The sequence below is a fragment of the Amblyomma americanum genome, chromosome 1, assembly GCF_052857255.1.
Source record: "Amblyomma americanum isolate KBUSLIRL-KWMA chromosome 1, ASM5285725v1, whole genome shotgun sequence".
Lineage (NCBI taxonomy): Eukaryota > Metazoa > Arthropoda > Arachnida > Ixodida > Ixodidae > Amblyomma > Amblyomma americanum.
This window is the reverse complement of record NC_135497.1, coordinates 256967601-256994314: the sequence shown is the minus strand read 5'-3', so window position 1 is coordinate 256994314 and position 26714 is coordinate 256967601. Positions and strand designations below refer to the sequence as shown.

Below are 26714 nucleotides of genomic sequence, written 5' to 3'. Positions count from 1 at the left end.
TCAGCTTGCCCTTCTTCTCCTGCGCATCGTCCTCAAGCGCCCATTTTTCTGCTTTCTTTCCGAATGGCTTGCGGGATCGATATGGAAACTCATAAGCGGCATGCATCCGTGATAAGCACTATTTCATGCTTTCAAGGCGTGTACGACACGCACTATAAATTCAGAGACTAAGCCTCCAAAGAAGGCAGGCCCCTTTGCTTATGTTTTGAAATAAATTAACAGTGCAAGATATAGCGCAGATCTAACTCGGGGGGGGGGGGGGGGGGGGCAATCTAACGCGGTTCTGATGTCGTAAAAGCCAAGAAAGGTGAACAACCCGCACAATAGTAAATAGGCAAATAGAGAAAAAAAAAACAGTCCAAACGACAGCGCATATGCGCTTCTTGCGTGCACAACAAGCAACTGCAACTTTGGGCTCCCTCCGGCTTTTCGCTCGTTTTCTTCACACCTCGAGGGCTACGAAGATATAGGGCCTCGAATCTGAAGTGCGGTACTAACAGAAAGTGTTCACTTACGATTAAAAGTCAATAGCCTTAGGACAACACAACAGCTGCAGTACAACAAAGCAAAAGCTTCTGCTGCGTCGAACAGTTGACCGAAGACCTTTTTACCTCTTCGCTGGCGGGTGCACGCGACACATCGACCGAAAACGCCTCCGACACACACAACAGGCCCCCCTCCAACAGCATCACTGCTAACCTGCCATAAGCACAAGTCGCGCGCGTCCATGATCGTTCTCAGAGCTGGGATAGAACCATACAAGCCGTCCACAGGCAGTCTATAAACTGTCTATAGATAGTGCAGGGACTGCCTCCTGAAAATATTGTGATTTCGTTTCAATGGCGCAAGGGCAGCTTTGGGTAAAGAGCACCGTGACACAAGGCGGATTTTGTCCATGCGAGGTGGGATCAAACACCCATTTTGCACGCATATCGCCCCAGAGGAGCCAGCGGTACTCTTGTGCCCATTGGAAACCGGTGGCTACACGGCGTCACTTAGAATCCAACCTCGCACCTCCGCATACGAGGCGGATGCTCGAACCACTAGGCCGAAAATTTTGTAACAGGGTGCAGATGGAAAGTTGCCACCGAACCCAAAAAGAAAGCAGTGCCCGACGGAACTGTTTCCCAGTAAACGGCAAGTGTCGACCATTGTTCTGCGGCAGCCCTCCACTAATCACAGCCGCGCTGCGATCGGCGAGGAGACTGCGCAGGGGAAGCGAGGGCGGACCATGCGTCGCTGCACAGCAACGGATGAACGCGGAAGAGTGCAAAGTTCACGCTCGACCGGCTGCGCCGCTGGAGAAGGGTCGCGGCTCTTCACTACGGCCGGCTTAGCAGAGAAGCGAGGCGCGCGCGTACATAGAGGAGACCCGTTATCGGCAACGATAAACACGAGCCGCCCGACTTGGGGAGAAGTACTTCGGCATGCCACTCCACGTGCTTATCTACTGTCAAAAGGGTCTGCACGCGGCTTTCACCCACTTCAGGCAAGAACTGTCCGAGCCGCGATATTTGTTTTCTTCCTCTTTCAGCATCAGCGAGGCGAAAAGAGCTCCCCCGGGCTGCACATTTCTCCCTTAGTTGGACGAGGCCACTTATGGCGGCAGTTAGGGGAATTCGCTGCTCTCTCTAGCCAGACTCAATAGCGTAGCCCCGATTTGCTTCCTGTAACGCTGTATCCAAGTTAGATTTCTATACGAACCAAGGGGTGCCTTCCTGAGTAAATGCGATTGGAAGGGCACCTTCTCAACTTTTTTTTCTCAGTACCAGCCAGATACCACAGACCCGACTGATAAGGACTCCTTCCAACGCTCCTTTCCTGCTGTCCCCTGCCGACTAGCCTTCGCACCACTCTTGATGGCACCCTACGATGGAACACGGATGAACTGAAGCAGCCGAAAACGGCCACATGCAGATTCAGATGAATGGCGATTAAGGGCGTCGGAAAGGCTTCCAGCTGCGAAACGATCGAGCGATGCGGCTGGCATTGACAAAAATAGAGAAGCGCTCCCCAAACTATCCCCAAGTGGGTCATTCGCAGTGTATTACTGGGAGCCACTAACTTGCAGTGTGCAAGCGCAACTTGCAAGGACGACGCCTTATTTTTTTTGTCGTCCTTTACGAAACCCTAGTAACTGGAACGTTGCACATTACCGCTACTACCGTACAGCCTCCCCCACGAGGCGCGACCCGCGCATGCGCGTAGGCGTATAGCGCAGGCAGCGTTAGCGCTATGCTAGGGACATTCCACGCGAAACGTCCTTGACCCTAACAGCGACCACCGGCGATACCTTTGAAAAAAAAAAAAGGGCTAGTTGGCGAATGTGTGGAGTTGCACAAATATTGCACGACTTGCACACACATTCAGTGCACAGTCGGGGCGGGAAAACAAATGGCACAATGGACCCCCGGAGCGACCGTCATCGGAGCGATGAAAATCGCACCGCGCGGATGGCGCAGCTCCGTGCTTCGCGAACTCCCCTGGCACTTTTGTTGTCTGTGTATTCGTTACCGCAGCGCCAATAGATGCTTTCTGCAGCTCCGGTGGCACGTCACCCGTGCTAATCTTTTCTTCATCGCGACTGTACTTTGCTGTTTGCATCGACAGCTAAGTCTGACAATTTCTAGCACCATTGGGTTCGCACTGCCTCGAGAACTACGGCTCCTATCATACCTTGTGCGTTGCAGTCCATATTGAGCCCGATAGTACGCGTTCTGCAGTGAAGAAACAGTCCGGCAGTACCTACCGGTGAGGCCGATTCCAGTGTTTGAGGCGAGAAAAAATTTTTCGAATTAAAAATTTTAGGTTACAAGCAACGAAGGTGATGTGTATAATGAGCCATCTCAAGTATTTTTTTATCTGGAGGGCCTCGATAATTAGTTTAGGTCTAAATATCAGTAATAAATCACTCCTTGCAAAATTAGGAATTTTCTTGAAAAGTACTTTAACAATTACATTATATTAGCATGACATACAGCAACAGGTGAAAACAGAATTAACAGAAAAAAAAACTATGAAAATTACTGGGGCTGAGGAGTTAACGATTACATAAAAAAAAATTAAACGCTACATTTATGCTTTTTCACTGAACCAAGAAAATGCGAAAAATCCTTCCATGGCTCTATTAATGAAGTCAGATGAAAGAATAATGCATGTGAAATATTCTAAAAACATGTTTTGTCATAGTACCTGTTTCACATTTTATTTAAAAATTCTTAACTCCAACTTTTGCTTCTTTGTGGAAACTTAAAAGTCATAACGTGAGGAAGAAAAATTTAGAGAAATACTTCGTTGAAACTCCATTGACATAATTGCCAAGAAGCCTAGTTTTTGCAAAAGAATCTGCGGCAGTTGCTTTCATGGTCTGGGACATTTCACGTGTAATGATCCTTGTACTGTACAAACAAAATAAAAATTTCAAGATACCAGCAGGTGCAGCTATGCTGTCACAAGTAAATGTATCGCAGTTCTCGCCCCGCCACAGGAGAGGCTGTTTCAGAGTTCGGTCCCCATGAAGTATAGGATAGCCCCCATGATGACAAAAGCTCCATAGAAGAAATGGTCACCAAATAAAAATGAACAAAACATCAGTTTGGTTTCCTTTTTTAATTAACAACGTATAGAGCTTCAGAAATGTCATTCAAATAAAAGCATGCCGGATACTTAAAAATGCTCACAGAAGCGGTGGGCACTTTCATTCCCTTATTTACAGACAAAAAAAATCACAAATGCGAGCTGCATGTGCAACTGTACAAAACGAGTGGAATGTTGTGGCCATGAAGGATGCCCATATATTAGAGTTTGCCATGATGCATGCTTGTGAAATTGCTGCACGTGCCACCTCATCAACATACATGCATAAAAGGATGCAAAGAACTTTTTTGCAACACAAGAAAATAATTTGGAACATTACACATTACAGCAAGAAAAAGAAGTGTGTGTGAGTGCGGGGGGGGGGGGGGGATATTACAATATGATGCAATTTCTTTATATGCATTAAAATTTAAAAGTAAGCATATCGAACAGCATTATATTAAAGAACAGGCTGCCTTGTACACGACCTTGAGTGGCTTCATTTCGAGATATCGCGAACAGCAATGTATAGCCATACACACCGAAAAACATCCATTGAATAAAACACCTGTGTTCGATTTTGCAGATTCCGTGCTTACCCAAAAGTCAATTTTATGTGTTCATGTCAGGACAAAAAGACAGCATGTGAAAACAATCCACCAGATGGAGGTCCAATGTGGTGTGTTTCGAGTTCAACAGCAAGAGCACCAATGAGCCCCGAGAGGCATCCAGCGACTGTCTGGGCAAAACATTTGAAAAAGATGCAGTGCACCAAAAGTTAGAGCTTGCAATGCAGTACAGGCTAGTTACCTTGAAGATTTGTTCAGACAGATACACTTGGCGAACATAATATTGGAAGACATCTATAAAGCTTTCCGTGACATCATTACCTAGTTAGACTACACACCATGTAGCAAACTTTCCTAACCACAGTTTCAAGAGTTTTTCTTCCACATTATAAACATGAACTTCAGATTCATGATGTTGTCTAGTAAACGAAGGTGGCAGTTCTCAAAGAAATCCAGACTGCTAAAAAAAATCAGGCTGCCAAAAAGTCTCGGTGAGCACAATCAAGCAGAGTCAAAACATGCAACCTATTTCAGAATTCTTTAAAACCCAGATGTTTCACTTACTCAGCATAATAAACAATTCCGAAAGTTCATGCAGGCAGCCCCGGGTTGGCATGCGACTAAAAACAGTCTGTTGTTGTGGTCTACTCTTCAAGGAGGCAGGTACGGACAAGGACTTCAGTGACCTTGTACGGATCCATGTTTGAGGATGGCCGGCGGTCTTCGAAGTATCCCTTGTTCTGCTCTGCAACAGCCCGGGGGATCCTCACACTGCAACCCCGGTTGGCCACCCCAGATGAGAAGTCATGGATGCTTGAAGTCTCGTGGTGGCCAGTCAGTCGGCGTTCGTTGTCACGGCCCTCCTTGGGGTCGTAGGCCTCAATATGGCGCTTGTGTTGCTTGGCCAGGCGGGCGATGGCAGCCTCGATGGCCCTGCGATCAAAGACGTGGAAAGTGTTCAGGTTACCTTAAAAAAAAAAAAGAGGTCTCAATACCATGAAATACGTGGCTACACTTGGACAAATTTTTCTCCTACCGACAACCTCAGCAATTTCTTTCACTCGCCGATCGTCTATGCATAGAAAAAGCTTATGCTTAAGTTATCTTTGCGAGTGCAAAGAGCACATGAACCTAATTAGAGCCCTGTAAATAATTCTGCAAGGAGAAACCCAGGAAAATTTCAACCATCCCACAATCTGCGAAGTTAACCACAAATATTTAATTTTTTTTGCAGTATCAGTTTATGCGGTCATTTTTATATTACCTGTTTTTAAATTCAAAATACGGTCAGTGCAGTGCGGACGTGGACCTACGACAGAGCCCCTCAGCCCCAGATTAACCTTGGCAGTATGTATTGCTACGTGCACTTCCTTATACCGACTACGTTTGCACAATTGTATAATGCACACCTAGCTGTGGGAAGCTCGTGCGTGGGACTAGAGCTTCAACTCTGTCCAGCTCTAAGAGCGCGTGCCTTCTACAATCAAGTGTTGAACATCGCATCAGCCCTCGAGCTGTGTGAAAATGTTTATAGTCAATGTGCCAGTTAGTGCGGTCAAGATACTTCAGTACGTGAAAAGCTGACCCACACTAGACTATGTCCGAGGCGACTGCAAAATGGACGCATGCCCAAACTGGCTATCATTCAAGGAAGTCCGCTTCAGTCTGATCATTACAGTTTGGCGCTGCGAATGCTACAGATGCTACGTGAGAAAAAATACTGTCCGAGAAGAAACGCAACCAATATTTACACCAAAACTTTGCGCTTCTTTTCTCTAACGAAAAACTACTACTACTACAGTAGAATGGGTTGAACAGGATATGAGCCAACAGAAACCAACTGGAAAACAAAGCAGACACTGCACAACAAGCGCGAGTTTCTGAATTGAGCAGAAACGAAAATGGGAACGTACTTCATTCCACCTTCAGCCCGCATGGCCTTGGTGCTGAAGTTGGTGTGTGCGCCTGCTCCGTTCCAATCACCAGTCATGGGCTTGGGATCGAAGGTGACCACGATGCCAAAGTCCTCAGCAACACGGTGAAGGATGTAGCGAGACATCCATAGCTCGTCAGCGGCGCTCACGCCACCACAGGGACCGATCTGGTATTCCCACTGCACATGACCCCAACATAGGCATTTGTTGGTCAGGTGGTCGCTCGAATAGCAAGCTGCAGGCGCTCCCATCATTCTATAGGGCCCTGGCAAGAACTGTTCTTCCGAGTTTAATGACAGATGTAAAATCAAATAGTTGACGCTTTGCAAGTGCAACTTGACAAAGATGATTAGACTATACATTTGCTGCTTGTTTCCTGAAATTCCAAATCAAAAGATTTTTTTGTCACAACCAGGTTGGGAAGAGCCTTTCATTTAGAAAAAAATACTATAGTACCCTAATGGGAAACTGCCAATTGTGCGATGGCTAATGAGTCGAAGCTCCTTCCGGCTGAACGCTGTCGGAAAAATGAGGTTGGGAAGGTAGCCGGAATGGAGCCGTTTGAAAGGTAGCGAGATGGCGGTATGGAGAGCACAGAGTACTGCAGGAGGCATAATCATGCAACGCTGAATTCGGCAATCAGCAGAACCAAGTTACGGGATTCCGTGGGCCAACAGAGGGAGCACTAGTAAACTGCAGTTGCCAGTGGCAGAACACTTGTACAAGTGGGGTCAGGCAAAAAAGCACAACAGGTCCGCCATGCCGAAAGCAGACCACGGTGGCTGAATTCACATCAAAGCTAGGACATCACGCGATTCGAAATTTACCACCTTGCCAAAAAAAGAAAAAAAAAAGATTAATCCCTCAAATTGAGGCGGCCATACCTCCTACTAAGCAACACTCTCGCTCTGTGCATCCACTTTGTTTATACTCATCGACAAATTCTAGAACATCATGCTATCTACCTTTTTTTTTTGCAGACTGGACAGCCCTCGACTGTTTGGACACCCCAGATGATAGCGAGCTTGAAACATGTAGTTCACTGCAGCTCAGAGCTTCCTGTATCTCTGCAGTCTGTTCCATTTGAAATCTATGGCATATAGTGGTACATCGGCAACACCCCACAACCTTCTTGTGAGCTGTCTCAAACATGTTTCATACTGAGCTCCCATCTATGCAAGCAGTGTGCAAATAGTCTATTAGGCACACTGGCGCGTTGAGGTAGCCCTGGCACTGGTGCGGTGGTCGGGTGAAGAGAAAGACCGGCACAGCAGGTCGATAGCAGCCCGTTCACGGTTAATACATGAACTCTCTTGAAAAACTGCAGTGAAATACCGTTTCGTAGACTGTCTTACAAACTTCAACTCGTAAACAGCTTAGCGGTACGCTTACAGTGTTGACCTACGCTTCCCTTAAAAAATAAAACAAATTAGCAGAAACAAATGAACCAGCACGTAAACTAATACCACTGCAGGAAAACGATATAGGTACTTACACAGCTAAATTCGTAATTCTGACAGTAGTGTTTAAAGTTACGTTAGTTAACGCTAGATAAAACATGCAATGTTCTATTTGTTGCACACATTCTGCACTAGCAATAACTGCTCGTGTCGCTTGCAGGCATGCCAGAACACCACCATAAGGAGGCTTCGCACAGCTTCAAACAGGCTCCACTTCCAGCCTGTTGAGTTCCGGCTGGACAGAGAAAAGCTTTAGAGCACGGGCCGTGCCGACGTCGGACTAGCATTGCGAAAGGCTGCTTGCAACAAGAGCGCACCTGGGAGGGCATGACCTCGGCGTTGGTGCCAGAGATGTTGATGTTCGAGTATAAGCAGGCACGGTAGTGGGCCTCCACCACATCGCGGCCCATGACACGCCCAGTGCCCACGCCGCAGTAGTAGGGTCCCTGAGGCCCCGGGAAGCCTCCCTTGGGCCAACCGAAGGGCTTGCCCGTCGTGTCCAGGAACGTGTACTCCTGCTCGATGCCAAACCAGGGCTCCTGGTCCTTCACTTTCTCCATGGACTCGGCACATTTATGCCGGTGGTTCGTCTCTGAAGAAGGGGCGAGAAAAAAGAAGAAAAACCTCAGCCTATCGTTACCGCATCCCCCAATCTTCAAAAATCTCAAGCAGCACAGGTCATCGGCCCAATATTGCAACAGGATGGTCCCATCCTGGTCCTTTGTAGGGCCAGCTTTGCCAATACAGTTACAATGTTGGGCCAATGACTTGTGCTGCTTGGGATATATAACAAAACCGCAGTTTTCACAAGCAAAACATGCGCAACAGACAACCCAGACGCCATAAGATCACTCGGATATATAAACGCTGCTAACACAGACTACACCATCCTTCGAAAAAAAAATAAAGCAGGTCTGTCAACTGACGTGTCCGAGCGAGTTAATGACAGCGCGAGAAGAGCGTCAGTGTACGCAGAAAGCAAAGGATCCCTCGGGCTCACCTGTCGGCTGGTTGTTGGGCCTGTATGTCTCGCACATGACCAGCCTGTTGCTGCCCCTCAGGAAGGGGTCCGGGAACACAGCTGCTGGCTTGAGGAACACATCAGAGTTGGATCCCTGAGCTTGGTACGTGCCTGGAGCCATCATAGTTCCACATCGGGCAGTTCTGCGATGAAGGGAAAAAACGAAGGCGATTTGTGAACCCCTTGGTCAGAAAAGACGAATCGGAACGTAACACGCCATCTGCCGGCATGTGCGCGTGGACGGGGTGGCAAAAGTTACCTTCAGCGGACTTTGGCACAAAGTTGACAGTGCGCGTCTTCGAGCGCAGGTGCTCTCCAGTACCGTCAATCCAGATGTACGTACACAGGGACTTGTCTGAAGGCATGGACAGTTCAAGGTAGTGGAACATGGTTGGTTTCCCCACAGTCTTCTCAAGCCGACTTTCTTCACCTGAAACCGAAATTATTCGAAAACAAATTAACCCGTACCCCGACAGCGCTACATGCATGCAGTTTTGAGCACAGAACTATACAAAGTTTCGGAATTATGAACTACGACAAAAGGGGCTTGCCGTTTTTGAGTTACCCGAATCTGCATATAGACTACCATTAAAATTTCCCCTTCAATTCACCTGTTATCTTCGATTGCGTTCTGCGGCGAGAGCAAGGAGGGATGTGTTGTCGGCTACCGCAACTTCACCAGTTCACACCGAGAACGCGGAAACCATATCCGCTGGATTAGGCGCCAGTACACAGTACGTTACAAAACCTAGCTTTAGTAGCACCACAAGAGCTGTTCGCTAAGCCAACGCCAGGCGCCCTTCACGCGGCGTTTGCTTGAAACGGCAAGCTCGCTTTGCCACATTCCCCGCAAAGCGGCGACGAAGCGACAGCGCTAGGAGGAGGAGAACTCGTGAAGAGCGGGTGGCTTTTCACGTAGAACGCCACACGAAAAAGAAACGGGGTAGAGAAATAGAATGCAAAGAGGACGGAATCAGGAGCGAATCAGGCAGATTCTTTTTTCAAATAGACCAGGAAACAACATTTCAAGAAATGCCTCGACTTCGCCACCGCACACTGGCGCAATGAGGGGCGTCCCGCTTGCGCGAGGCGGCTTATTGCGAGAAATGCAGAATGAACGCCAGCGCTTGAGTTTTCATGGTTCAGTCAGTATTTCGTACGCGCGCGATTGTACCCTATCGCACGAGGCTGAAGTCTCTCTCTCTCTCTCATCTCCGTTTTGCTAGGGAAAAGGGACGGCAGGAGCGAGGTGATGGGCGTGCTCCCTCGAACAAAGGCGCCGAAAAACCGATGACTAGCACACGGCCAATCTCAAGATTCGCTGAACGATCGGTTAACCAGCGCTCGTGGGCCGGGCTCCGGTGACCGCGAAGCGAGGTCGCGCCGGCACGGCCAGCGTCATAGGAACGGCGGCGATGCCTGCACCGCCAAGGACCCTTCCCGATGCAAGTGGGCGCAGGCTGAAGACGCCGAACAGCCGGTGCGCGAGCGCAGCGACCAGAGATCCTCGGAAGGAGGCCGACGGGAATAAGGTTTGGCATACGAGACTTTGTTTGCAAGCAGGGCGGTCAGTGAAAGCAAAGCGAGCCGTATCGGAAGTTCCAAGCCTCCTCCGCGGATTATTTAAATACGACCAAAGTCTGATTCCCTGACAATGGCCACTGATCTGCCACCGTCGACACGTGCACACCCTGTGCACACGCAGAACGACTTCAGGCAAAGCAGAGCGGTTTCGCCGTTCAGGCGATGACAATGCGAGCGTTCAGAGAGAATGCGCATCGAGCAGGGAGAAAGAACAAAAACAAAGGAAGAGAATGGACTCAAGTCAAATGTGGGGGGGGGGGGGGGGGGGAAGCATGGCGCTGCATTTCTGCATTTGGGTACGAAAGGCGAGCCTCGCTTGAGCAAAGCAATCTGGCAGGAACCTCTGACCGCCTGAAAGACGCCTCCGACGTCCGGTGCAGGAGCGAACAAAGCGTGCGTCAGGCACAAAAGCACCAGTCAGCTGACTTCACATCAGCCGCCAGACACGATCGTCGAAGCGATTGCCAGAGAAGCGCGCGTGCACATAGCCGGAAATGAATGGGCCGCCGTGCAAGTCTCGTGGTACGCGTCCGGGAGATAAAGAGCGTTCTCTGCAGACGAGGAGGCAAATGCGGCGGGAACTATTGGGGCGAGATGAATGAGGCAGATCGCACGCTCTGTGACGAAGGGAATCCACCTAGTAACGCAAAAGTACGAGTTTTCCCCCTTCTAAGTAAAAGTATGCATTTTGGCTATGCTCCACATCAGCTGGGTCCTTCCGGCGGTTGCGGTTAATTATGCAGCCTAGCGAAATATGCGGCTACGCACAGACGACGCTTGTTTTCCAGGGTCTTGAAACAACAAACCATTAAGATCACCGTGACGACTCTTGTAAAAAGCTGCCGTCGCGCCGTGCGCCGCTACAGAGGTCGCCACTCGCGCAGCTGTCGGTGAAACAATGAACAGCTGCGTAATGACAAAAGCGAAGCACATCCGGTGCGGCACCCAGCCGCTTCAGCACGAGTCAGAGCTAACAGATCTGCGTGTTCGATACGAACGCACAGCTGTCAAGTGCGCTAAACATGACGTTGGAACAAACACAAAATGTGCAAGAACAAAGTACGGAGCCAGAAGACGGAGAGAAGGCAAACTTGAGAGCCGCTGCGGACTATCAGACACGCCACAGACGGCGGCCACGGCTCGTCTAAGGCAGACGCAATAATGCGCGCAGCCCAGCCTCTCCGAAACCAGTTGTCAGTCGAGAGAACCGTGGTCGAGAGGTGCCTGAAAGGCTGGGGAAGGAATATGCAGTGTTGGGGCCGAGCGTATCCATCGGATTACTCAAGACTGCGAAAGGAAAACAAGGCATTCAAGGTCTCGACTTATTGTTTTGCTTGTCAGTAATCCTCCAAGCAACGTGGGTCAAATTGTTTGGTTGATCGGTTGCCATAGTTCCACAATCGACCGTTGCTTCTCCCCGGCCTTTCGAAAAAAATAAATGCGTTCCTCGAGGCATGCTAATCCGCTCTGGTCTACCGCCGCGACGCAGACAACGCCGGTGGAAACAGCGCCCGTTCCTTCCGCAGAGAGCCGCTTTCGGAAGCTGTCGAAAGCTGAGCGCGCACAGGCGCAGTGAATCACGGGGGGTGACGCGCGCCTGGCCCCGACGCGAAACTAGTCACGACGCAGAAAGCGCCGCTGCGCTGGAGGAGGTCACCGAAAACGAACGCTAACCTCGCCCTCGGGCCCGGGGCCCGACCGTGAGCGGGGCTCCGCGGCGCGCAGGCAACAGTGGCGCAGCGGAGGCGGCGGCAGCAGCAGCAGCGCATCACGTGCACGCGCGGCCCGAGCTCATCGGCACGCCACTGAACGCGCACGTGTTCAGGGCACTGCGCTCATGCGGTCACGTGCCTCGCGGAGGGGACTACGTCACGAACGAGGCCCGCCCTGCTTCCACCAGGGACGTAAAAAAAAAACTTCCGCCGCTGGCGTCATCGACGGAGCGCACAGCTGACGAGGCGCCGGAAACCACCCGGAGAGAGGGAGGAGGAGGACGCTCTCGCGGGCGTCGCTTCTTTTTCTCTGCTTTATTGTCTTTCCCGAGCGCTGTTTTCTATACACTAGTGGAAAAACACTGAGATCCGGACTGGAAGAAAGGGACCGGAAAGCGTTGCCCTGGGCGCCATCCAGGCTACGCTCACGGCAGTTGCACACAGGTGACCGAGTCCGCATTTGCGCAAAGAGTCGAGAGCTCTTGTGCGGAGCACAGCGCGTTGGGAGAGCAGAGAAGCGCCGCCGCCGTACGGGCTAGCGCTGCCAGCCAAACGAAACTTGGCGCGCAGTAATCATTGGGTGCCACTTTGCGTTAGCACATACTACACCCGCTTGGCCTACGCGCAAACACGTGTCGCAAGACTGGAATATGCGAGCGAGACTCGAGGAAAAGACGGTGTCGAGGCTGCGGCACCCGCCGCTCTCGGCGACGCGCAACGACTGCGAGAGCATAAGACGTATGCGCCCAATCGCAACTCCGCATTACCAGCAGTAAGTGCGAAGAAAAGTCTCGACGACACGTGCCGAGGATTTACTCTAGCGGGATAGAGACTGTAGGACGCAAGAACAGGGAGCCAAGGGAGCATTCGCTTCTTTATGAATGCAGCCATTTATACGCGCACCTCCCGCCGCATACCGGACCCCCTTGAGGCATCTGAACACTCACCTCACCCCCCCCCCCCCTTTCCCCCACAACGACCCACAGCTCCCTGTTCCCCAACCTCAAAAACAAATTCCAGCCTGCACCAGAATGTTGCACAGATAGACCCATGACGTAAAAAAAAAAAAAACGTGGGTATTTGTTCTATTCCAACGAAAAAAAAATGCAAGTGAAGCTGCACGCTAAACTAAGATAGGATAAGAAAAAGCTTGACATTAGCATTGCCAAAGCCAATTTTTTTCTTAAAGGTTCTACACTAAAATGGGTGCATAAGCCCTGCAAGGTTTGTAACAAAGTGTCTGGGAATCGAAGGTCCGCATTGGGCTCCATTTAGGCTACGTAAAAGGACACGAAAGCGGCATAGCCTGGACCTATGAAATACAACGTATTGAATATTCCTCAAACTTTTTCCGGGATACGTGCCCTGGGACTTCAAAGAGGCCGCCGGGGGCGCAGCATATATTGCACCCTTTCATACCGCGGTTGTCCTTTTGAAGCGAGCAGGCACGCCTTGCGGTCCGTCTACTCCTTCCAAACGCGAGCGCACGAAGCGGCTGCAGACGATGCGTTCGCTCTTAGGAGCCCGGATCCGCTGGAAACTAATGCGCAGTCGCTGCGTATGCGCCGAGCATCCTCGTCTCCAAGTGCCCTCTGTACCACACTGTCACTGTAAGGAAAATTTGGTTTATGGGGGTTTAACGTCCCAAAGAGACTCAGGCTATGAGGGACGCCGTAGTGAAGGGCTCCGGGAATTTCGACCGCCTGGGGTTCTTTAACGTGCACTGACATCGCGCAGTACACGGGCCTCTAGAATTTCGCCTCCATCGAAATTCGACCGCCGCGGCCGGGATCGAAATCGCGTCTTTCGGGCCGGCAGCCGAGCGCCATAACCGCTCAGCCACTGCGGCGGCTGTAAGGAAGACAGCTCCGCTCTGTGCAAAGCGATGGCGTTAAGTTGAAGCTGCAGCCGCGGCAATCGCTTTGACTTCGCAAGCCAGCGGCCTCGCGTGACGCTTAATACATACAGAGGTGCGCCGGCGACGTCCGGAATTATCGCGAACGATGTCCGACAGCGCAGCCATCGGCACAGCGTTTCCCACCCCCCATCAATCAGCGCGCGACTGAACAGCAGGAGCAGGCTGGCAACGAGACGTGATGAGGAAGGGAACTGGTCGGCTCGCAGGGACCTTGCGCGTGCCACACGTCACGTGACGGCGGAGCTGGCAGCGCGCCCGCAGCCTTCGGGCCTCATCATTGGCGGCCTCTGGGTGAATTGAGCGACCGCGAGGAATGGAACGTGTGACGCGCGACTGGCCCCGCCAACGGCGATTTACGCGCGAAGAACGGACAAGAAAGGAGCCGGCCGACACACACCGAGCGGGAAGATGACCCCTCGCCACAGAGATAGCACAACTCCGCGCAGCCGGGCAACCGCCTGCGAAAGACGACTGAAGCGCTGTGTCGAAACAGTCTGGCGCCCTTATTGCGACCGCTCTTGAGAAACAGCCTTGCGCCAATTGTACAATTCGCGCAAGTGACGTCCGCGAGGCGCTTTCTATTCCGCTCGGTAGTGGACCTCGACGAGGCGCCACACCGCATTCGACTGCATCGCGTGATCTCAAAGCCGGTGGATATACCGGGCGTTTCGACCAAGGTATTCGCAAATTTTTAAAATTGAGCCATTTGAGATAGAAGAGCGCGTTTTCCAGCATAGCATTCTCAACTGTGTGCCGCATCACAATGCAGCTAAGACGTGCTAAGTAATGCTGAGTAGTGAAATTTTAAATTATTACCGATAGCCTCATTTATTGAGCGGCGTGTAGCCCACCGCAAGTTATACACCCATATCAGCGTTTAGGATTTCGAAAACGCAGTTACCCCCGGCTCCGAGGCCCAACAAATTCTGGCTATTTCTACGAGTTACGTGCAACGAAGGGGTTGCTTTGCCTTCAAGCTTCCCTAAAACGCATTTATTTTGTCGCGATGCAGCCAAAATTTGTTGGCGATAAACAAGGAGACTAACAGTACTAGTTAAAAAGTTAACTACTCAATACTAGTCAACCAGCCTACTAGTTAGCACGCATTCGCCTACCGCTTTCTAGCCTACGGTATATACTGCCTGCCGTGAAAAAAAAAAAAACGCACTGGCAATACAATCGACCGACTAACCTGCAGTATATTCCAGGTGCGGATTTACGGGAACTTTTGCAGGAAGCGGTTGGTACTAGAGGGACCATCCTGTAAGCGCCATGCATTTTTTTTTCAACTTTATTTGCAAAAAAAATAGGGGGGGGGGGGGGAGGGCGGTTGTGGAATGGAAAATTTCTGCCAGGGGAAGCGGCCGACCCACGCCTCCTCCCTCAAAATATGCCACTGCATTACTCGTTATATGTAGGTGTGTTTGAATTTTCGGTTTTCATTTTTGAAAATTGGACGAACTTTCGAAAGTTTATTTCTGAACGTACGTTTCAGTTTTTTTTGGTGAGTATTATTTTCTACAAATCAAACCCTGACTTTTTTCGCTGATTTAGTATAGCAATTCTGCGTGTCAAAAGTCACTTAAAGTCTATCTCGGGGCTTTGTCATAATGAATAATCTACTTAGAATTAATGCGCAAAGGGTAGTACTTGCAGCTGTGCTGGCAGAAGAGGTCGCTATCGCCATTGAAAGAGTTAACTCGAGTGAAACGAGATACGTGAGGACTGAAGAGCGGGCTGGTCGGTAACACATCTTTACAGAACAGCGCCGCAAAAACACGGACAAACGAAGGAGTACGAGATAGCCGGCATTCGAAAACGGATGTGGAAGTTAACTTCAAAGAACAAAGTTGACATGTTATCGTTGGGCTGCCACGCTTGGTTGAGCGCGAGGGCAGGGCATCACGTGGTCTCCGTGTTGATGACAGCGATGGAACTGCCGCTCTATCGTCGTGGTAGCCAAAAAAATACTTTTTCCTGACGCCTCTTCGCGGTTTCGAGTCAGTGTCCGACATGAATTTGATTAACCGACTAACTGCTGTAAGCAGGTGATGATAGTGAACAAAGTGCTTAACTAGAAGGCGGCGAGGAGGTAATGCTTCCCGGCCCGCAGAGGCGTGTAATCCAGCGGAGCAATGCCTCAAACCGCACAACTGCGCTGCTTATCCAAGAATACCGTACTTCGGTTTTTTTTTTAACTCTGACCGATCGATTGTAACTCACATTCAAGAGCCAGCTAGACATGCCTTGCGTGCCAAGAACAGTGACCTTTTTTCGGTTAAAAAAAAATTTCAAGAACTGAATTCGGCGTATTTTTATCAGCTTTTTTTTCTGTTTAAACCGAAAAGTGCAACCCTTAGTTATATATGCACCAAAAACATGCGCAGTCCTCACGCATGAAGGCAGCGTCAAGTGGCAGCAGACATGGCATTGTTGGTTCCCTTGTGCACATATAGCCCTCGAAAATGTCCACGCTGGCAGCCGTGCGCCAACAACAAGCGGCATAATTCATACCCAGAACAACCACAAGACGGCGCTTACTCCACACTTTTACTCGCAGAGACAAGCTGGGGTGAGCGTAGCAGTCACTTTGGCTGGCAAGTGGTAAACATCGTATGCCCTGCGAGCGGCATCGCGAATGAAAGCGAACTCGCATTCCACCGAGTCACAGCCAGAAGGCGTACGCAGGAGGGCCGTCCAGTTTTGTGAATTTCCGCGCCTGTCTTGGGCGCACGACGCGACAGCCCCGGGAGAGACGCGGGCCAGACGCGTCCCTGCCAGGGCCGGCCGGCGCAAAGGGGGCAGGGAACTAGGGTCGGCAGATGAGCGAGACGCGATCGCGCATATGTGGCCCGCTTCCTCGGGGACGCGCGCGAAACGGCCCTGTCTCGCTGCTCGCACGAACACGGTTCACCCGGCACGCTCGCTGCAGCGTGCGCAGCATTCCCGGTCAGCGCACCTTGAACCTGTAGCCAGTGCAAGTTTAGAGTCCGCGACGAACAAGCAGCAAACACGCGCTGGGAGCGGGCGCCCGCTGGGAACACCGCGTGGCTTCGCCGCTTCACTAAGCGCGAACGCGGGAGCCGAAGGGGGCGACACTCGCGCATGCAAGGAAGAACGAGTGACCGCAGTCGGTCGGACGCGGAGCAGCGAAGCGCGACGATATCGGCAGGCCGCGCAGTGCTATCACGACACGCATGGCAGGAACGGAGAAAGCCCGGTTATCCCGGGCCGCGGAAAGCGGGGGTCGTCGAGCATTTATGCGCGCGCAAACGCAACGCGGTGGCCCAATCTCGACGCGGACGACAGCAAGTGCGGGCGCTCCCCAGTGGCCGACAAGCAAGGAAGGGGCTTGCGTAACGCGCCGGCGACAAAATACGACCGACGGGTCGGTAGTGCACAGCTGGTGCCGCGTCATTCCGACGCAGCCGTCACGGAGGCGGTAGCGATAAAGTTTCCTGACAGCGATGTCAAGCAAACGAGGTGAGGCTTTCGTTACATGCGTTGCGATACTACGGACGCATCGCTCGCGGAAGCCACATTGCTGGGCACTGCCTCAGCATGCGTGCTGTTGGCCTTCACGCCTGCAGCACTCAAGCGCTATTTCAATAGCGCACTGCGCGCAACGCTCGTGATTTATTTCGACGAAACCAGTAATGAAAAATCTGGCTGTTATGGCAGTTATGCGAATCACATTGCATTCCGCAGGCACCACGGAACGACCGTGCTGTGACGAACAGTGCGTGTCGTACACAATCACAGAGGCACGTGAAAACACTCCGTGGTAATCGTACTGCGGCGTTCGCTACGCCTTTTCTTCGTAGCAGTCTCAGCATGTGAAAGAGCCATCAGGACACTACGAGATAGTGAGACAGACATTGTTGCCAGGAAGAAAGAAAAGGAAAGTGCACAGGCCTGCCCACTGGCTCAAGAAGGGCCACAGTCGCTACCACGTGCAGATATCAGGAGAGTTGAAAGATGGGATAGAAAGACAGGATAGTAAAGACGCGCTAAAGACAAAGCCGACCCCGGAGGTAGTGCAATACCGGGCCAACCGGTGGCGGGAGTGAAGCAGCCTTCAAACTCTCCGCCGGATTTCCAAAAAAAAAGTCCAATTGGACCCGTAACAGATACTCTACGGAGTCCGGACATTTATACGAGATAGTGAGCACGCAGTGGGGCTTTAAAAAAGGAAGTGCAGAGCCGCGATATTTGCATATGGATGCTTGAGGCCACGAAACTGGTTAGACCTCTCTCGAAAATTTCTTAGCTTCACTCCCTCCTTACGTCCCTAGCTGGTGCCGGCGGCTTATGTTGGAAAGCTGGAAAGTTTCATCGGCCTGCACAGCATTCGGTGGCTCAGTGGTTAAGGCCAGTGAGCCGGAGTACCCAGATGCGAACCCGACCGCGGCGGCCGCGTTTCGATAGAGGCGAAACGCAAAAGGCGCCCGTGTGCTGGGCGATATCAGTGCACGTTAAAGTGCACGAAATTATTCTGGAGCCTTCCACTACTACACCTCTTCCTTTCTTCTCTTAGTCCCTCCTTTATCCCTTCCCTTACGGCGCGGTTCGGGTGTCCACCGAGATATGAGAGAGTTGCTGCGTCATTTCCTTTCCTCAAAAACAATTTTTCAGTTTGCAATTTGCATCACCCCTTCCCACTACGGCACCTCTTTCTTCCTTTCTTCTCTTAGTCCCTCCTTTATCCCTTCCCTTACGGCGCGGTTCGGGTGTCCACCGAGATATGAGAGAGTTGCTGCGTCATTTCCTTTCCTCAAAAACAATTTTTCATTTTGCAATTTGCATCACCCCTTCCCACTACGGCACCTCTTTCTTCCTTCTTTCACTCGCTCCTTTATCCCTTCCCTTGCGGCGCGGTTCAGGTGTCCGCCGATATGCGAGGCAGATACTGCGCCATTTCCTTTCCCCCAAAGCCAATTATTATAATTACTATTATTATCAACATCATCATAATCATTACTATTATTATCACCCCTTCCCTTCATTTACTCGCAGCTGATCTCGTCGATTCAGTAGAAAAATTACTGCGCTTGATTGACGCTGCGGGAGTCGGGAAGTGCGAAATCGAGTGGTAAGCGACAACAAGATCGCGGTTCCTACGCTAGCATGGCAAATGCGTACTTTGCAAGCAGCCTTAAAACGTCTTGAAGGCTTTAAAAAAATGTGAGGAGGTGCTCTCGTTTCCCGCCAACGCCGAACCAGAGTGGCATACGTCGGGACCAGTATCCCCCCCCCCCCCCCCCCCTTCATAGCAACAATCACCACCATGCACTGCTGACGCACTCCCGGGAGAGTCCGGAGTGAATGGAATCGAGCCAAACCTATCTCTGCACCTGGAGCAGGAAACGTAAGAAAGGCGCAAAAGATTAAAATTTGAGCAGGCTGACGGCGGAGAATGAACAGCGGTCGCGCAAAGACCGCGCGCATCGCAGCAGCATTGGCCGACGAGGCACACACACTGGTGCGCGGCGCACATAATAATAATAATAATATTAATAATAATTGGTTTTTGGGGAAAGGAAATGGCGCAGTATCTGTCTCATATCGTTGGACACCTGAACCGCGCCGTAAGGGAAGGGATAAGGGAGGGAGTGAAAGAAGAAAGGAAGAAAGGGGTGCCGTAGTAGAGGGCTCCGGAATAATTTCGACCACCTGGGGATATTTAACGTGCACTGACATCGCACAGCACACGGGCGCCTTAGCGTTCTTCCTCCATAAAAACGCAGCCGCCGTTTGGCGAATCGCTTTTTCGCGTGCGGAAATAGCTGCGTGCGCTAGTAGCCCGAAAGTCAGCGGTCAAACAGCAACCCTACCCGGAAGGCCACAGCCTTTGACGGCGCTCATGCCCGCACGAAAAGAAAAGCAGAAACGGGCAGCTAGGTCCCCACCCACCGAGAGCGACCGGAGACGCAATGAGCGCAGCTGCTAAAGCGTTGGCCCACTGAAGGGACAATGGCCGGCCGCCTTCGTGACCGCGTGCCTCGTGCAGCCGAGGCTGCTGCAAAGAGGGGGCGCACGTCTCGGAGGCAGAATGGCCGGAGACGCCATCGAGGAGAGCGTTCATGCGCAGTTGGCTCGACGGAACCACGGGGTGCGCCGCAATGGCTGGCGTCGCAGCTGTGGTCAGAGAGCTGCGCGCAACAGGCACACGTGGCGAACGCCGTTTTCCCTTCGCTCTCTACCGCCAGTCATGGCGTCGGAGGAGGCGCACAATTTTAATTATTAGAGTACTATAGGGCTGAAAAGGAGCCACCTGCCGCGGTAGTGCTCGCTGGCCACCGAGTTCGAAATCAAGCACACCAGGAGTGAAGGGGGGGAGGTAATTGCAGCGTAAGCCTCTGGCCTTGTCGCGGATGCAATAAACCTGTCGGTGCTGACGGCGGCGCGACGCGGGCCCACGTTCACGCGACGCGCGCGACTCGGCGGCGGACGGCCTCGTGACGCCAGCGGACAGCCGGCTGTCGACGTCAAGAGGGGCTTCCCCCATGCCCTTGGAGATGAGCCGACCGCCACCTGGGCGCGAAACAATGGAGCGGAGGAGGTGCCGTTGGCCGCCGCAGCCTCGCGAAGCTCGGTCAGCGGGCGCCGGGTGGCGGCAGCTCCTCGCGCAGCACCCGGAAACAGAGAGCTCCGCAGGCAGGCAAATCGCGGCGCGCCGGCCGGCGCGGGCATTATGCCAAGCATGCGCGGGGGCGCCGGAGACAGCGCGAACGAGACGAGCCATTACGAGCGATGGCGACACGCGTCGCGCGCACATGCCTGCACGCGGCAGGGGTCGCATGGGGCTCGGCCGTTTCGGTCACACGCGTACACTGACACGCATGAAATGCTGGCGACGAGCGAAATGGGCCCGCGCGAACGCCGCCCTAGTGGGGGCGCAAGCGATCCAAAGGAATCGGCTGCATCGTTGCGACGCTTGTTTGAGGCAGATATGCGGAAATATGTAACGGCACGATTGTTTCATCAACTTCTTATTACTACTGCTAGGTTCGCATTTATATTAGCATTTTAATTAACAACATAGAAGGTCCCAGTACAGTCGCTGACTACGGGACCTCCTTCTGTATACATTTATCCAGGCTGTATTTCCTTCTTGTGTAAATAAACATAATTCTGATTCTGAAGCGCAGACGCCAGAAACAACGAGGCATGGCTGCCACGCAGAAGGCAGTGCCAAGAAGCCGATGCTGAGGAGGCGGTGAAGCAAGATCATTGCACCACTGCATGTGCGCAACAAACGTGCACGGACTGAAAGGAATCCGGGGTTGGGGTCGCCAACGCTGACGCCACTCGCACACTCAGTTGCATTACGTTCAGCTCTCTTGCTTCTGTGTCTCCACGGAGTCCGTAGGGTCAGTATGCTGCCCGGAGAGAGCGGCAGCTCGCGTTTGTCCGGACGGTGCGCGTCGCCTCTCGCAAGCTCCGCGACCCCCCCCCCCCCCCCCCCCCCCGAGACCCGGACTGCCTTTCTTCCCAGAGAGTGCTCACTTTACGAAGCCATCAGCGAAGCATACGATCACGAGACAGCCGGAATGCTTTAGACCGCGTCAAGCCACGACAAAATGAACCTGGGCCAATTTTGGTCATCCAAGCTGGGAAAGGCAAGAGCCCGGGTATTTCAAGCTACAGTACTAAAGTCGGATGCAACTCAACAATAACAATAATTGGTTGTTTGTTGTTGATAGTGACGTCAAGGTAACGATAGGAAACGGTTTCAGATAAGGCTGTTGAATTTAATGAATAGGGGTAGTTGAGGTTTGGCTGTTTTCGACAAACATGCAGAAACTTTCACTTTGAAACATTAAGTTGCATGAGCCATTTTGAACAACATGATTCAATAATAATTGGTTTTTGGGGGAAAGGAAATGGCACAGTATCTGTCACATCTCGGCTGACACCTGCACCCCGCCCTAAGGAACGGGATAAAGGAGGGAGTGAAAGAAGAAAGAGGTGCCGTAGTGGAGGGCTCCGGAATAATTTCGACCACCTGGGGATCTTTAACGTGCACACGGGCGCCTTAGCGTTTTGACTCCATAAAAACGCAGCCGCCGCGGTCGGGTTCGAACCCGGGAACTCCGGATCAGTAGCCGAGCGCCCTAACTACTTAGCCACCGCGGCGGGTACTAAAGCGACTCTTCCCAGTCCAAGGACCCTCTTGCAGCCAATGGCGTCGGCCGATTCTCATGAGCTTGACAGCGTGACAATGCAGGGAGTAGCAGATAAAAGGGGCTAGTCCACTCTCTCCATGGTCAGGTACTGTCCCCCACCTGCATTATAACATATCTCCCGGGAAATATACTTACATGAGGTACTACTGTATGTAGAAAAAAAAAGCAACGGTTACTCTGCCTACCGCCGCAGATTTATTCCTCCCTCACACATTATGACATCACCTGTTTTGACGAATGCAGCAAGAAGAATGTGGGCGCAGAAAAATACACGGCGGGGAAATTATTGGGCAGAGAGACTCGTTGCGAGCGAACGACCCTCGCGAAGAGCAATAGCGGTGCTCAGACTGCGCCCCTGCCTCGACGGCCGCAAACAGCTAATCTGAGATCTCGAAAACAAAAGAGCCGGTCTGAGCGCGCCAGGCAGAGATTGTGCAGCAGGGAAGAGCGGACGTCGGGAATAGCAGGAGAGATTACCGGGCGGCCGGACCGAGGTAGGCTAGAGGCTACGCATAACTGAACAGGAGGAAGCGAAAGCTGGGTTTGGAAAAGAAAGGCGCCAATTAGCGACGCCCCGATGCGTTTGTGAGCAAACCGGCTCTGGCCGCTGACGCGGCGTCAGCATCGGGGATTCTTGAGCGGCGGTTGCCAATTGGAGACGAGGGGTTGCCGCAAGGTGACCCGGTTGTTCAACCGCCGGCTCCCGCGGCAGGGCCGCTCCTTGCGCATTCCGAGAGGCTCCCGTTACAAGGCAGCATGTTGTGAAGAGGCAGCCGTGCCGAGCGCACACGCGCAGCGAAGCGCCTGCAAGACGTCACCCTGATAGACGCCAGCTGCGCGACGATGCCGTAAAGGCGGAGTCGTGCACAGGTGTTGCAGTAACGCGGCAGCCGAGCCGCGATCAGGCGCCGAGCGAGTATATGCCAGGCAGCGCAAACTTTGTTATGACAAACGGCAGCCCTCGCCACCCATGCAAAAAAAGCCTGTCTGGGAGGAATTAAAAGCCACATCCACGCGCGCCCAGCAACTCGGGGCAGCGGTGCCGGAACCAAGCCAACCCTTGTCGCGGCATTCCCCGAAGCGGCGGGGGGGTGTGCCGCCGGGGCTCATCACTGCGCGCCTGCCGAGCCGAACAACGGTGCCACTCACGTGCACAGTGCGTCCTTGAAGCCGGCCGCTTGGCAGGCGTCCAGCAGGACGCGATTTTCTCCCAGTCTGGGGCAGGCAGGACGTGGCGGCGCCCGGGGGCCACTTTCGCTGCCTGCCGGTGAGCGCCAGATTCGCCGCCCGGCCGGCTACGATAACGCGGAAACCCGCTCGCCACCTCGGGACAAGATCACCGGTCGTTCGGCTCGCAACCGGAGCGCTACACTCCCTCTCGGTCGCAGGCCAGAATGTGCAGTGCAATTAGGCAAGCAAGATCACAGCCGCAGATTGCCGGCTACGCCGCCGGGCTCCCTCCCACAGCACTGGGCTAAATGTGTAAATGGGAGGCTGGGCACAGAACGAAACACGCGAGCACGGTGGCTTCCAGGTCGCACTGTCGTACCAATTCGGAAGAAGGAACGCTAAAGAAAAAGAGTGCGGCGGTTGGCAGCAGCAGCCGAACCGTGGATTAGGCCAGCATCGTTGGGCTATACAGGCAGCAAGAGAGAAAACGCACGAGTGATCTGCTCGACGCGCGAAATGCAAAGCGAACGCTGCCTGCATTTCACCACGAATCAGGTAGAGTCAAAGAATGTGTGGCAGAACGCACCCGACGGGCTGGAAGCGTTCATGACACTCGGCTGTCACGACTGACAACTGCGGTCGAAGCTGTGCAACAGCTACCAACCAGGACACTGAATACATTGATCGTGAGGCATCGTTAATCAAGAACGGTAAAAAAAAATGACAGGATGAATAGTATGAAACTAAGTCACCTTATGACTACACGCATACACCAAACCTTTTATTTATGATCTCGACAGAGCAGAGACTGCGTGCAGACAGAGTTGCAGGTATTAGTATGTGCCCACCGTGCATTCTGCCCCAGAGAAAAATCCCAGATGAGAAGGAGACATGACGGGAACAAACCAACTGTACATAACAAGCAGCCTTCTCGATCGCCAACACCGATTTAGCGCGGCACTGCACTCACAAAAAGGATAAGACCAAGGAGAAGTGAGGAAAGTTGGTGCCTAATGCCCTCACGCGAATTATATCGGGATATAAAAATGAGGCTGTCTCCACAATTTCCAAAGTGAACTTGCACTAAAGCTGCCAGCTTCCTAGAACGTGTTTCGCGCGTGCGCAGAGATTACGCTCGGTGCATTTCCAAGGTCACAACCACGAGCACGCCGATACGGGGCCCTAGCAATGCCAGACGCCGAGAGCAGCTTCACAGGAATCGCCCGTTGAAGACTATGCAGCATGCGCTAGCGTAACGTGTGATGCATGTCACCCGTAACTGTCCAGGTATCGAGCAACCAGAAATGGCTGTGCCACTTCCACACGACTGCCATTGGTTCACCGGGAAAAGCATGGGTTATGCAATGTTCATCCTGAATTTCTTGGGCCCTGGAATATGAGTATATCGGCTAGTTCACCAACGGAGGATGCAGCCCCGCAGGCGGAGCAGAACCGCAACCCCATAGCAACCGAACACTTGACATGATCGTGTTTTTACTGCCGCATCCAAAATTAAAACGCGCAGGACGACATCCGAACCGAGCTTTCCGCGGGAGCAGCGAAAATAAGGGAAGAAAAAAAACCCCGCCATTTCGGCCCTCGCAACCTAGAATCCCATCACTATTTTCGTCACACAGAGCAATCTCGGCTTCGAAAGGAAAAAGGAATCCAAACGCGCCCAATACTTTCGGCAAAATATACACGTCGTTACTACTGCCAAGCCCGACGCGAGCAGACGAATTTCACGACTGCAGGGCTGCGTCACCTTCGGATCGCCGCTCCGCGGGCGCTTCTGAATGGTAAATTAGCCAGGACGCGTTCTAGAAAAAGCCCGTGCAACGCTTTGCGCTTACCTGACATGTTCGGCACGCTGGTCTTGAAGCCGCACGCTGAAGCAGTGGGCAGAGCCGCGCGCTGCTGCGTCCGGAGCAGAGCCGCAACGGCGCGGCCCGATTTTTTCAGTGCTGACGACGCCATTCTTTCGTGCAAAAATTATAAATTCAGCTACCTTGCAAAGCTAAGGGGGAACCCGTCAATACGGAAAACAAAACTCGGCGTGGGACGAGGTGCCCGAGTAGCTCACAGCTGGCGCATAGGAGACGGACGAGGTTCCCAACGCGGTCCCGTAAGCTACGACCAGGCAGGCAGCAGCGACAACACCGGTGGCCCGACGGCGGCGGCGGCGGAGGGTCACAAGTGCGCGGGAGCCGCGCTGCCCGAACTATTTAAGGACGCGGAGGAGTAGGAGCGCCATTCGCCGGCAGAGGGTGCAGGCGTACTATTTCCTCTGCTGCTCGTGCTACAGCTGCTGCGAGGCGAGCTCGCATCCCGCGGGCCGCGATAAAGCTTCTTTCGCTGCACCGCGGGCAGCGTAACGCATCAGCAGCCTCTGCAGGCCATTTGTAGCACAGCGCTTTCCACCAGGGGCCAACAGGAAAGATAACCGGGGGGAACGCCTCGTAAGCGCCCGGTGGGCAAAGTCTGGGGCCAAGATGCAGGCTGCATTTCTTTAAAGCGCAGTCGTTACCGACTAAGAGCGGCTTCCTGCCCCACCCTCCCTTTTCCATTTCCGCTTTCGTGCGTCTACTTATGATTGGCTGTTGACAAATAAAGTGATAAAGCGTGATACGCTAATACGATTACAAGCAACTGCTCTGCTCGTCACGAGGTCCGGTTACTCACTTGGAAACACACCTGAGAGAAATCGAGGAGCAGGCGCAGCTGACTCACGTGAACAGCACACACTGCAGGGTCAACGCATCCGTCTGTATCCTCCGTTTTCTTAGAGCTGTCGTCGTGTGGCCATGAAGAAGCCCGTCGCAGCAGCTTGCTAGCAGAAGAAATGAACGAAGTGTTCATTGTCCCCGAGCAGTCTGGCACGTGCTCCGTTGTCTGGACACTAAGGCAAGGACACTCCATTCAAAGCACGTGTGTTGCTCGAGGCGCGGGCCGCAGACTGCACTACAGTTACACAAATCCAAGGGCCTCGTTAGCCTGTGCGCCTAGCTTTGGCGGGGACTTGCGTACTTAACCAAGAAAACAAGGCGAGAGCCCCTGATTAACATGCTGTTCGCGTTCACGTAAACGCGGTCGACAAAGCCTTCGCAATGCGTTAGCGAGAACGCAGTACTTCTCCCGCATGTGTGGTTACTTTGTAAAAAAAAACAGAGGAGTATACCCGATAAATATCAGAAAGACGCAGACAGAACCTTGCTTTCAGATGTGCTTTCCTTCACGACTGTGCACCGATAAAGTACTTCAAACGGGTTACGTTGGCAAATAGGCTGGCTGATGAATTCCAGGGTGTTGTTTGTGTCGCGGTGTCGCCATAGCCCAAGTGTCACCCCCAAGCGACGCTTGGGCTATGGGGACACCGCATTCGAGGGCTCCGGATTAATTTAAACCATCTGGGGTTCTTTAACGTGCCCAGACACCGCACAGCAAACAGGTGTCTTTACATTTCGCCTTCATCGAAACACACCCGCCCCGGGCGGCATCAAACCCGCGATTTTGGGACCAGCAGCTGAACGCCAAAGCTACTGAGCCGCCGCGGTGGGTCGGTTAATAAATGTGAATCAGCG

At 52.5% G+C, this 26714-nt stretch overlaps 1 pseudogene across 1 annotated transcript; it reads right to left on the bottom strand.

The window, feature by feature from the left end:
* Positions 1–3590: 3590 nt before the first annotated feature.
* On the bottom strand, positions 3591–25661 carry LOC144114979 (glutamine synthetase-like; annotated as a pseudogene). The gene is made up of 5 exons (XR_013311180.1): positions 24987–25661; positions 8540–8990; positions 7857–8131; positions 6059–6258; positions 3591–5078 (listed from the first exon to the last, which is right to left on the bottom strand). The product of XR_013311180.1 is annotated as a glutamine synthetase-like (transcript).
* Positions 25662–26714: the final 1053 nt, after the last annotated feature.